Source organism: Montipora foliosa, chromosome 3 (genome assembly GCF_036669935.1).
Source record: "Montipora foliosa isolate CH-2021 chromosome 3, ASM3666993v2, whole genome shotgun sequence".
NCBI classification, from domain to species: domain Eukaryota; kingdom Metazoa; phylum Cnidaria; class Anthozoa; order Scleractinia; family Acroporidae; genus Montipora; species Montipora foliosa.
In genome coordinates this window covers 29,781,770-29,794,929 of record NC_090871.1, presented here as the reverse complement: position 1 = coordinate 29,794,929, position 13,160 = coordinate 29,781,770, and the positions used below count along the sequence as shown (strand labels likewise).

Below are 13,160 nucleotides of genomic sequence, written 5' to 3'. Positions count from 1 at the left end.
GGATTCTTCCTAAGCCACCGAACTCGTGAATCCGTCTTAAAACAAAACTAAAGCATGCCCTACAATCCCTTATTCAATTTCAGCCGCAAAAGAAATCTGTAGTGAGAAGCCGCTACAAAAAAACAAAAACAAACAAATGAAAATGAAAATAGAAAATGACTCGAGTCTGTTGGAAATAAGTGAAAGGCCAAAATGCATTTGACTCGATGTTGCAGAAATGAAGTCTAAAGTCATATCAGTGATCACCGTTTAATTAAGTTTTGCGAAAATGCAATCGTTCCCTTGCAAAATGAATTTCAAGCTTTCTGTTAAGTTCTGGAAATTTCTGGAAATTTCTAGAATGTGACAGCTTTATTCCAGAATCAAATTCCAGCTTTTATTCCAGAAATTGTTTTCCAGTTTTTGCAAGTTTTGGGTTCTTTCAAAAGCTGGAAAATAGCTTGAATTTGATACATCTATCATGTGCTGCCAGAAAATGACAGTTTTTTCCAGTATTCATTTCTTGCAGGAAACTGGAAATAAACCAGCAATTATAAGTCTACAGCTTGTTAACAATTTTAACATTTCTCAAATGAAACAAATTTTTAGTTTATTCTATAAATTCTCTTTTCAGATAAAAAGTTAAAGAAATGTTTAGCATGCAGTTTCTTATTATGTATAAAATTTAAGAAGAAAATTCCCTAGTAGAACCAGACAATTTTCATGTGAAGGCTATGTAAAATTTATCATATAACTATGTTGAGCTATTTTATAACTGCTCCTTACGTGCTATGTCATAACTATGTAACTTGCTACATTACATAGTTCAGTCTGTGTAAAGCATATGAATGTGAATGTGATATCTTTCGAGTTAATACATTTACTTAGCTTATGCAATGTCCTTTAAAGGCTCCAAACTTTGAAAATAAAAGCACTCTGTACACGGAGAAATGAAGAAGAAAGCTTTTATTCCGATGTATTCAATACATGTAGATTGTGAGAAAAACCAATGAACGGATTACCTTGTTTGATGCTCTCTGAGTCTCATAATCGGCCTTATTCCAAAAGGAACCTGATGCATTACTCTCGAAAATTACACACTCCAAGTCAGCACTTAATCCTTTCAATGAACTCCAGTGTCTTTCAAATCTTGCTCCTTGTCATCTTCCGCCATCTTGGATAACACGTGAGAGACCAGACTGGGAACTAGTGAGTCCTTTTCGTTTTGGTCAGCAGTCAGGAGTAACCCAAGGAGTAACCAGTCCAGCTCTTGCAGATTTCGCGCGGTTGAAACGTTTCATTTGTTAGTTTTACTCTTTAAATGCTGATCCAGGCAAAGAAATGCTTACAACAACTCACGTAAAAAGGTAAGTGTTAACTTGAAGCGAATAACATTTGATTTGATGCCTTATTGTCTTCAAAATGAGGAACGATTTACATGCATGTAGAATTCACATTTTCACACCATCGAGTCGATTTGTGAAGCAAGGAGACTCAACTTGGCTTAAGCAAATTACATGATTGTATACGATTGACAATTGATTCCTTCTTGTAAAATGCTAATTTCTGTCACTTAAACTATGGTAATCAATGCAGAAAATGCCTGAGAAAGCTATTATGGACGTTTGTAAGTATAGAGACTCAAACTTATGAGTCTACAATGTACTCTTCACACACTTTAATTGTAATAGAAATTATCAGCGATTTAGAGGAACCACTACATGCATCATTGAAGTATATGTACTGTATTTTTTTTAGTTGCCATGAAAGAGTATGAAGAGACACTTCTGAAAAAAATTCTTTGATGGGACAGCAGGGAAAGGTCCTTTACAGCAGACAAAAATGCTTAGCAGCCAATTCTGTCTCCTTAACCAGTTATGGTTTGATGTATTTGGGGATCTCTCTTTGCAGACTTCTATCTACATGTAGTTCTGTGGTTTATCTGAAATGTTTTTAAATGTAAAACAAGAACCCATTCCAAAGATTTTGGCATGAATTAAGTGTTTAGATTCATGCAATAAAAAAATATAACTGCTTTGAAATCTGTCGTCTATTTTTTTTGTCTGTGAGCTATGGTAGTAACTGTTAATAGCTTGCCTACAATGGATTTTTTGTAGTTTCCAGCACATTTCTGATTTGCTGGAATATTATTTTATAGGAGCAGGATAATTATGTATGTGTTGTGTATTTTCTGTTTTGATCTATGTAGAAACTATGTTGAAACTATTTTTATTTTTGGACACAAAAACCCCATAACATAGCTTTTACATATGCTATGTAAAGGTTCCATTTGACTAGCTAAAACATGATGCCTGTTTTTGTTGTGTATAACTGACTGCTTAGAATAAGAAGCTTAGTAAAATTACTTGTGATAAATTTAAAAAGTTACCAATGGCTGAATTGCCTTCAAGGAATAAAATTAAGTGGTTGGAAAAGGCAGAGGAAAATCATGAAAAACTGGAATATCCTTGAAAAAAGCTGCAAATTAATACTGATCTTCACATGCTTTCATTTAATAGCATGCAGGAATTTTCTAGAAAAATCTAGAAAGCAGAATTTGTAACAAACTGGAAAAAGCTGGAAAAAACCTGATTTGACCCCAGATTATGATTTCTGGAATAAAGCTGGCAATTTCTTTCCTCATTAGCTCATTAGCATGTTTCATTAACATTCTAGAATTTTCTAGAATTTTCCAGAAAAGGAAACTGGTAAATTCTAGGAATTTCTAGAAATATTTTCTGTCATATTCTAAGAAAAATTCTGGAAATAACCAGAATATTCCAGATTTGTTTTGCAAGGGTTTCCAGCAAAATTCTTCTCCGAAGTGAAATGTACTTCGATTATGCGTTACAAATACATGTATGCCCAATGGAATAAACGCAACTGCCACAGACTGCTTTTTACTGCTGTAGCCTTGTTAGTCTGTTTTAAAAAACAGAGTAATTTTACGCTTCCATGCATTCCACTGTTTCACTTACCTTTTGTATTTCCGTGCGGCGAACTTGCAACCAATATAGCAGTCTCTTTCCCAACAACCTCATTCCCATTCCTTTACCATCTGCCCTGAGCTCAAAAAGTCTCTTAACCTCTTACATTGTTCACCTTTCCGAGGTCGCTTTGTAAACTCGACATCGAGAAGCACGACGGAAGCACTCTGCCGCGCTCTACTGATTGTAATTGCCCTTTCTAGGGTAGGGTAGTTTTGGAGGGAGTAAGGCCAAGGCGTGGATCAGAGAACATGAACAACATCCTTTTGACCTTTTTGCAATCAATTAACACCGGCGAAAATAGTCAAGTCACGTCTCATTTATGTGTCATTCAGGAGCCTCAATTTCCTAATGGTCAATGGTAGGGTTGCTTTAACAACAATAATTTCATTCAGTATTCCCACTTACTCGTGGTGTTTCCTAAACTAAGTTTACATTAAAAATAATAATGAGAAAGGTTACTAAAGAGAAGTAGTTGGATCAGACTGTGGTTTCCTGTCTTGTGTCCATGCAGCAGCAGATATGAGGGTCATCGCTATTAAAACGAAACAGTATCTTGGATGCCGGCTTGGATGTCTTGTCCAGTATCGAAGTTCTTGTATTTCTTCCTTGCTTTGTTATAAAAGGTTCTAGTAGCGGTCTGTTGTGCCGGGCGACCTTTTGCGTAAGGCCCAAGGACGGACAGTTGAGAAACGGCCTTATTCCTGAAAGCGTGGTGTGTAATCTGTTAAGAGTCTCAACAATGAAATTTAGATCATTTCAGTCTGTCCAAGCATGGAGATATTTTTTATTTCTTTACATTAAAACATTAGACTCACTCAATTACGGTCTTCATTAACAGGCGCTGCTGCAACTCACATATACAATTCTTCATGGCAAGCAATGCACGCTTTCATAGAATTTGACCTGAGGTCAATGAAAATCAATTTTCAGACTTGCGGGCATTCTGGTGTGTGAAAATCGGGGGAAAAGGATTGACGAATACCAGATAATCATCGCTTCCGAAATCGACGAGATCCCTAAACCGCATCCGCAAATATGAAAGTATCATTTAGGTCACAGTTTATTATAATGCAGCAAAAATCAGTTATCAGAAGCAGCCGGTTTCTGTACAACAAGAAACAGAGAGTCACTCGAGTTAAACAGCCTTTGCGCTCATGTCAGTTATTTAATGTGGCCACATGCCTTGGGTGAGCGGGATCTCAAAATCTTTGGTTAAGCTGTCGCAAATCACCAAATCTTTATACTATGCTCCCGTCATACTAGGACGCATATTCGTGAATTTGGGAAAAAAAGCGGCAGGTATATTTTGCAGGTTGCAGGTTGAAATTTACCGTGACTGTTACACGAATAGCTAACCTTAGGCCTAATTAGGCCTAAAGAAACGTTTTTAGGCCAGGCCTAAGGTTAGCTATTCATGTAACAGTCACAGTAAATTTCAACCTGCAAACTGCAAAATATACCTGCCAGAAAAAAAGTCTCCACTTATGTCCAGGTTTGCACGCAAATGCGAAAATTGCGAATTTTGTGAAAAATCGCAAAAATCGCAAATGGTGCAAAGAAGAAGACAAATCCCCAACTAGGACTCGCGATTTTTGCGAAAAAAGCGTTAAAAACGCGACTCTTGTCGGGGACTAATGTGTTCTCTAGCTTTTCATTGTTGTGTGATTTTTCCGATTTTTCGCAAAAATCGTCAAAATCGCAACATATTTGGGGGACTTGGCTTCTCTAGGAAAAATTTTTGCAATTTTTCGCAATTTTCGCAAAGATCGTTAAAATCGCAAAAATCGCAACACTTTTGGGGGACTTGCCTTCTCTAGCTTTTCAGGGCTCTGCGATTTTTGCGTTTTTTCGCAATTTTCGCAAAATCGTTAAAATCGCAACACTTTTGGGGGACTTGCCTTCTCTAGCTTTTCGGTGTTCTGCGATTTTTGCAATTGTTCGTAATTTTCGCAAAAATCGTTGAAAATCGCAAAAATTGCAACACTTTTATGGGACTTGCCTTCTCTAGCTTTTCGGTGTTCTGTGATTTTTGCAATTGTTCGTAATTTTCGCAAAAATCGTTGAAAATCGCAAAAATTGCAGCACTTTTATGGGACTTGCCTTCTCTAGCTTTTCGGTGTTCTGTGATTTTTGCAATTGTTCGTAATTTTCGCAAAAATCGTTAAAATCGCAACACTTTTGGGGGACTTGCCTTCTCTAGCTTTTCGGTGTTCTGCGATTTTTGCAATTGTTCGTAATTTTCGCAAAAATCGCAACACTTTTGGGGGACTTGCCTTCTCTAGCTTTTTGGTGTTCTGCGATTTTTGCGTTTTTTCGCAATTTTCGCAATTTTTGCAAAAATCGTTAAAATCCCAACACTTTCGGGGGACTTGGCTTCTCTAGCTTTTCAGTGTTTTGCGATTTTTGCGATTTATATTTTAATCACACTGAAACGATTGTAAAATATTTTGTAACTAATCTAAATAATAACAAAACACAGAATAGGAGCGGGCATCTCGTTTATTGATGCAGCGAGCGTAAAGAGTTACAAAAAACAGCATTACAGTGTCACAAACTCAGAGAAAATTACAACAGGAAATAAAATAAAAAACTAGGGTTGAAAGAGATGCCTCGAATGGCTCTTGCATAACTTAACAACCTTTAAATAGTGTACTAGCCCCTTGAGACACCTACAAGCACGCTAAAAATATTTCAGCAGTATTTTGCAACCTATTAAACATACATACTCTCGTGAAACTAACAAAACATGACAAAATATATTTTTCGCAATTTTCGCAAAAATCGTTAAAATCGCAACACTTTTGGGGGACTTGGCTTCTCTAGCTTTTCAGTGTTCTGGAATTTTTGCGATTTTTCGTAATTTTCGCAAAAATCGTTAAAATCGCAAAAATCGAAATACTTTTGGAGGACTTGGCTTCTCTAGCTTTTCAGTGTTCTGCGATTTTTGCGATTTTTCGCAAAAATCGTTAAAATCGCAAAAATCGCAACACTTTTGGGGGACTTGGCTTCTCTACCTTTTCAGTGTTCTGCGATTTTTCGTAATTTTCGCAAAAATTGTTAAAATCGCAAAAATCGCAACACTTTTGGGGGACTTGGCTTCTCTAGCTTTTCAGAATTTTGCGATTTTTCACAAAGATCGGTAAACTCTCAAAAATCGCAACACTTTTGGGGGACTTGCATTCTCTAGCTTTTCAGTGTTCTGCGATTTTTGCGCTTTTTTTAAATTTTCGCAAAAATCGTTAAAATCGCAAAAATCTCAACACTTTTAGGGGACTTGGTTTCTCTAGCTTTTCAGAGTTCTACGATTTTTACGATTTTTTTGCAATTTTCGCAATTTTTGCAAAAATCGTTAAAATCGCAACACTTTTGGGGGACTTGCCTTCTCTAGCTTTTCGGTGTTCCGCGATTTTTGCGATTTTTCCTAATTTTCGCAAAAATCGTTAAAATCGCAACACTTTTGGAGCACTTGTCTTCTCTAGCCTAGCCTTTCAGAGTTCTGCGATTTTTGCATTTGAGTGCAAACCTGGACATATCTGTGAAAAAAATTGGCGCTATGACTATTGAAATAACTCAGGTTCCAATCGTTGGGTGCTAAAATAAGAAATACATTGTCGCACAAAGTACGTAATATAACTAAACACATGACTAAAGGCTTCCCTGACTGAGGCCATTTTAGAGCGACGAATGAGCTGAAACATACCAGTAGTTGCCATGAAAGGTAGCATTCGAGCTAGAAGCTCTCTTTAATATAATGATCATCGCCAAAATTACTACTCTTTTTTAGAAGTACATTTCTATTTTCGAACCGAGCTTGAAATAAACCTTAAAGGATAAGAGTGTCTCAACAATTTTGACGCCGATTGTTGAATGTCATTTTCAATATAATTTTTTTGTGAATTTCAGGAAAATTAGGTAAAAGATCGTGACAGACCTGCTCTGACTTCCTTATGTGTCTTTGCGGTTGCAGCACTGTAATATGTGTCTTCAAAGTTTTGCTCTAACGAGCATGTCTTTTAGTGATTTCCCTCTTCTGTATGATATGATGGGAGGTATTTTGAAAATGGTTTTCAGCATTGGCTGATTTTGTATTAAACTCCATTCTTGCATCAAGAGTTGTTTAAGGTTTTTTACTGCTGGATGATAGGTTGTGACAAAGGGCATTATTCTGTTGTGAATCTTTTTTGTTTGTTTTCTCAATGCCGAACGCCTTCCGGAAAATTTTACCTTCAGACAGTGTGTGATCTATTAGGTTTTTAGGATAGCCGCGAGCCGCGAGCTTCAAGTCGCGTTTTAAAATTCGATATGGCCTCCAGGAATTTTGTTTCCGAGGAGTTTGTACGTATGAGTCTGATAGCTTCACTCTTTATGAAACCTCGTTTTACACCTGGAGGGTGACAAGAGGTATAGTGAGTGTATTGGAAGGTCTTGGTCTGTTTATAGTAGGTTTTGATGTCAAGGATCGATTCTGTTTCGAATCTAACTCCTTTGTAAACCACTGTGTCAAGAAAAGCGATTTCGGTGTCAGAGATCTCAGCTGTGAATTTTATCGTTGGATGATATGTGTTTGCTTGTGTTATAAATATATCTAGGTCCTCTCTTTTTGTGTCCCAAAGCGATAAAACATCATCGATATAACGCTTCCATGCTATAGGCTTTATCCCACTTTCGTTCAGTAGTCTTCAGCGTAGGTTGGTTTCGATTTCGGCCATGAATATGTTGGCGAAAGCGACCGCCACTTTTGTTCCCATAGCCATCCCATGAGTCTGGAGATAATTTTCCCCTTTGAACTCAAAGGAATTTTCTTTAAGTATGAGGCCTAGCATTTCTTTAAGATAGTGAGATGGTATAGCAGGATTATTGTTGTGAAAATTCTCATATGCACTGCCTACTGTTTGAATTCCCTCCTCTTGTGGGATGTTCGTGTACAAGCTTGTAACATCCATAGATACCAAAATAGTATCCTGTGGAATTATTGTTTCCTCAACAAAATGTATGAAATCAGTTGTGTCTTTGAAATACGATTTTTGTCGCATGGCAATAGGCTGTAATAAGTGATCCACAAATGATGATAATCTTTCGGTTGGCCCATCACAACCTGAGATATTATCTCAGGTTGTGATGGGCCAACCGAGCGAATATCATCATTTGTGAATCGGTCTTCCGACCGGTTTTGGTTTGTGGATTTTAGTTAAGGTGTAGAAGATAGGTATCCTTGGTGGACTGGGAGTTTGTGAGAGCCATTCTTTTGTCATGTCATCGATATATTTGTCATTGTGGAGCTGAGAAATGAGCTCTTTTGCTTTTTGCAGTGTTTCCGCGACCATTGCATGGTTTTTCAAGAGGCAGGTAGTGGTCCCTGTTGTTAAGTTGGATCAGGCCTTCTTGAAGTTTGTCGGTTATATTGAGGATCACTGTTGTGTTCCCTTTATCGGCTTTTTTTAGGTTTATAGCCGGGTTTTGTTTCAACTCTTTCACTGCTATATGTTCATTGCGTGACAAATTTTATTTTGGCTTTCGCACTGTTAATTTTCAGCAAGTCTAACTTTGACGCTTTCCAAGTAGCTTTCAAGGGCAACAGAGGGTTGTACTGGTGGAACCCAGTTCGATTTTACATGGAATGGATGTTTTCCCTTGCCGTTTCCGTGAAATATGTATTGGAGACGTATTCGTCTCACAAAATGTTCGAAATCAGCCAACAAGTGTCGTTTGATTTCGTTTTCGTTAGTCACAGGTGTCGGGATAAATCGAAGCCCTTTCGTTGACAGTACGCGTACTTGGCTGTCAGTTAATCTGTGACCTGAGAGATTTTTAAGAAATTTTTCGTTTGTCTCCCTTTCTTTGTTGTATCTCTTTTGTTTGGCGGTTTTTCTTCGCCTTATGAGTTTGCCATTTTTTGACAGTCTTGCGACTGATATCGTACTTGTGGTTTTCGTAGTTGCTTTTTCAGAGACCACACTGTTATAGCTTTCAACATTTTTATTGTTGTTTAGCAAATGTGTACATGACATCTCTTTTATATCGAAAAGTTGCTTTTCTAGGTTGTTTATCCTCTTTACATCGTTATTGACATTGTTTGCTATGTTCGTCGAGGGCGATTGTGACTAAGTTCTAGAAGAAATAAACCTCTTGATTCGGTGTTTGGTATATTTCGCCCTTTCTAATTTTTTCGCGTGACTCTCGAGTCTGCGTTGATGGAAGCGCAACAGGGCTTCCACGAATTGTTTTTCGGCATATTGTTTTATGGCGCCTATTTCTTTTTGAAACATGTCATCGGGCGTTATATTTGCCCGCGCTTTATACTGGAGTGACTTAGGACAAGTCTTTTGTTCTAAATAATTCTTTAATTTGAGGATTGATTCATCAGTTTTTCTTTTCTTGAATTCAAAAGCGCTAGTTATGTCCTCTCCTTTCCTTTTTTAGGTTTGCCGTAAATTGGTAACTTTTGGCGGGCTTTGCCTTAAAGGATTACTCCTTTCGTTTCTTTGTGTTGCTGTTGCAGCAAGTTTATGTCGTGGCTCTAGCTGTGATGCTGGATTGCTTTCCTCGTCTGATTAGAGGTTTGGTTGAGCCATATCCTCGTCCGACAGACGATCATATTCTGGTGTTCTTGGTGGAGCTGGCAGAATTGCTTCTGCATTGTCAGTATTTTCGTTGTAAGGAAATACCACGAGTAAGTGGGAACACTAAATGAAATTATTGTTGTTAAAGCAACCCTACCATTGACCATTAGGAAATTGAGGCTCCTGAATGACACATAAATGAGACGTGATTTGACTATTTTCACTGGTGTTAATTGATTGCAAAAAGGTCAAAAGGATGTTGTTCATGTTCTCTGATCCACGCCTTGGCCTTACTCCCTCCAAACTACCCTACCCTAGAAAGGGCAATTACAATCAGTAGAGCGCGACAGAGTGGGTCCGTCGTGCTTCTCGATGTCGAGTTTTCAAAGCGACCTCGGAAAGGTGAACAATGTAAGAGGTTAAGAGACTTTTTGAGCTCAGGGCAGATGGTAAAGGAATGGGAATGAGGTTGTTGGGAAAGAGACTGCTATATTGGTTGCAAGTTCGCCGCACGGAAATACAAAAGGTAAGTGAAACAGTGGAATGCATGGAAGCGTAAAATTACTCCGTTTTTTAAAACAGACTAACAACGCTACAGCAGTAAAAAGCAGTCTGTGGCAGTTGCGTTTATTCCATTGGGCATACATGTATTTGTAACACATAATCGAAGTACATTTCACTTCGGAAAGAATTTTGCGGGAAACGATTGCATTTTTGCGCAAAACTTAATTAAACGGTGATCATTGATATGACTTTAGACTTCATTTCTGCAACATCGAGTCAAATGCATTTTGGCCTTTCACTTATTTCCAACAGACTCGAGTCATTTTCTATTTTCATTTTCGTTTGTTTGTTTTTGTTTTTTTGTAGCGGCTTCTCACTACAGATTTCTTTTGCGGCTGAAATTGAATAAGGGATTGTAGGGCATGCTTTAGTTTTGTTTTAAGACGGATTCACGAGTTCGGTGGCTTAGGAAGAATCCTTATTGGTGGATATGACTAACATTACACACTAATATCATTGCGATTAGCCTGTTATCGACTAACACGCTTCTAATAGGTCGATGACAGCTCGTCACTCATCGATAGTCGGAGATAACGACATGTAATACGAGTCGATATCAGTTGCAAAAGGAAAGCATGTGGGTTTTTCAAGGTGCAACTCGTTGGCTTGCTATGGGCCTGGAATCTGTGAATTTACTGAGCTAGTAGTAGTGTCTCACTAAACATTTCTTTTGCGGGTGAAACTGAACTATGGACCACGTAAAAACAAGTTCTGTGAGCGGCCCTATTGGTGGAGATGATGACTAATGTAACACACTAATATCATTCCGGTTATCCTGTTATTGACTAACACGCTTCTAATAAGTGGATGATGGCTCGCATTTTCAAATGTTCATCTGTTGATGATTGTTCATTATAGCAGAGTTACTGATTACAGTCGGAAACAACGACATGTGATACGACTCAATGTCATTTGATGACAGAAAGCGCTTGGGTTTTTTCGTTGCAGTTGTAATTTGTCCGCTTTACCCTTCATGTTATTGTAGATGGCCACGCAGTGCGGCAAGGACTTGTTTCTTTAACATTGATAATTTTGTTACTTGGCTTACGCGTGATCCTTGCGTGCGGGAATGTATCGAGCATTATCTGATAAGATCACATGTTTCCAGGTTCGTCGGAGAAAAATTTTTTGCCTCAGTACAGTAATGCATTTTGCTAGCAACGTTTTCGTAAGAACGAACATGTTTCTTTGTTAGCGAAACAATATTTCATCAAATCCTGAAATGAGTGAAATGAAGCGGATGATAAAGTCGATGTTATTTTCAACAAAGCCTTTTGCAATGTTCCCTTTTAAGTCTTGTGTCAAAAAAGTTTTTATGCTAAAAAAAATTGAAATGTTCAAGTGTTTCTGAGACGGCATTGTGTGTCAACAAACGCTATCAAAAAGCCGTGCATTTTTCTGGAGTTATCGTAAACACTAAAAACAGATATCTTGTCATGGGCCCATGTTATTGGTGGAATTGACTAATACTATCGGCTAACACTTGAGCTGTTATTTGTGTTATCCTGTTATAGGATAACAACACTCCCATTGGCCCTAACTGACTTGTTAGCTAATAACATTATTGCCTCAGCCCGCCCCAGCCAAGCAAGATTCTGATTGGTTATAATACCTGATAACAGGGGATAACCACTAACATCAATTAGTCCCAATTATATTGAACAAGTGCCAATTATAGTGAACATGTGTTCATGATAGCTCAACTGGTAGAGCACTAGTGCACCGGTAGCACAGAGGTCAGGGTTGAAATCCCGTTCAAGCCTGTAATTTATCAGGATTCCCTTTTGATACTGCTCGAGTAACGTTAATTAATAACTGCGATGATAAGCATCTTTACTTTAAAATAATAATTTTGTTATGCATTGACCCCTTTCGAGGGTGATTCATGTAGAGATATTTTTGTGAATCCCTAATTTGGAAATCATTGGAAAGGACACTTTGGTGTCAAAAAGGTGTGCATTCATCTCACCTGTTTATGATTACTACTTGTATTGCTTCCACGGTTTTTTCAATGGCATCACTAAACTCACATGCAGGAAAGATACCTTTAAGAAATGAAAATTTTTGTCTGCAATTATTATAAGTATATTCAAAGAAAGGAAGGGGGGTATTCAGAGAAGGGGGATTGGGGGTTGAAAAGCAGGAATCTCAATTCAAGGGCACTATACCTTTATAGGGTATAAGGCAATAATATAAGGACCTTCAAGCTTGAGGGTAAGTTAATAATAAATGAAATTTTACAGGTTAAAAATCCTGGCTCGCAATTAAATTAATTACTTAAGTGCTCGAAGATTGAAACTCTATACCCTCGATACTTATTGGTACTCGTAAACTGCGAAGTAAAGGGGTACAAATCATCAACTGGGGGAACTGAAGACTTTGTCCCCATAAATCTTGTAGTGCTGCAGATGAAAGAAATTTAGATTAAAAAGAAAACTGTATAAATCTACTGTCACAGTTAATAAAGGTGAGGTATTTCAAAGTAAAATGATATGACTCCAGCAATAGTATGCATTAAATTATCATTTAGGGAAGTTGTAGCCACATTCTGTGTAGTAATATTGCCCCATATCTATTTTAGAAAATGTCTTGGCAAAATTCACTTCATAGCTTCAATAAGGTACTTTCCACGTGTTTTTACAAAAATCCACTATATTTAAAACTTAAGGCCATTCTCACAGCCTTACCCATCACTCCTTCAACACTGTCTTTGCTAGAAATCCAAACTAAAGGTTCCGCATCACTTGCCATTTTTTGTGACACATAGTAGTTACAAAGGTCTCTAAAACAAAAACAATATGAAGTTAAGGACGTTCATGCCCGAAATGTTCCCACATACAGGCTGTTTTTTAACTTTCCACGCAAAAAGGTAATGATCTACTTTTGGCAAGAATTTGCAAAAAAAAATGGGGGGTCACTGTGCTTGTTTTCCAGATCATGAGGTGCACTGCATTACTTTAGGACTATCTTACCTTACAACTGTTAGCAATAGAAAAGCTACATTAGTGAAATTTAGATCAGGTAAACGCACTCAATTCAACATAACTAATATAACTAAATTAACCTT

General features: G+C 37.6%; 1 long non-coding RNA gene and 1 pseudogene across 1 annotated transcript in view; both read right to left on the bottom strand.

Moving 5' to 3' along the window:
• The window catches only part of LOC137994718 (uncharacterized), an 11,076-nt gene extending 9,933 nt beyond the window's left edge, over positions 1–1,143 (bottom strand). The window contains exon 1 of the long non-coding RNA XR_011122175.1: positions 1,002–1,143. This is a non-coding gene — a long non-coding RNA (uncharacterized lncRNA). The remainder of the gene's footprint in view (positions 1–1,001) is intronic.
• A 5,810-nt stretch (positions 1,144–6,953) lies between these two features.
• Positions 6,954–7,912, bottom strand: LOC137995549 (uncharacterized; annotated as a pseudogene).
• Between the last annotated feature and the right edge of the window lie 5,248 nt (positions 7,913–13,160).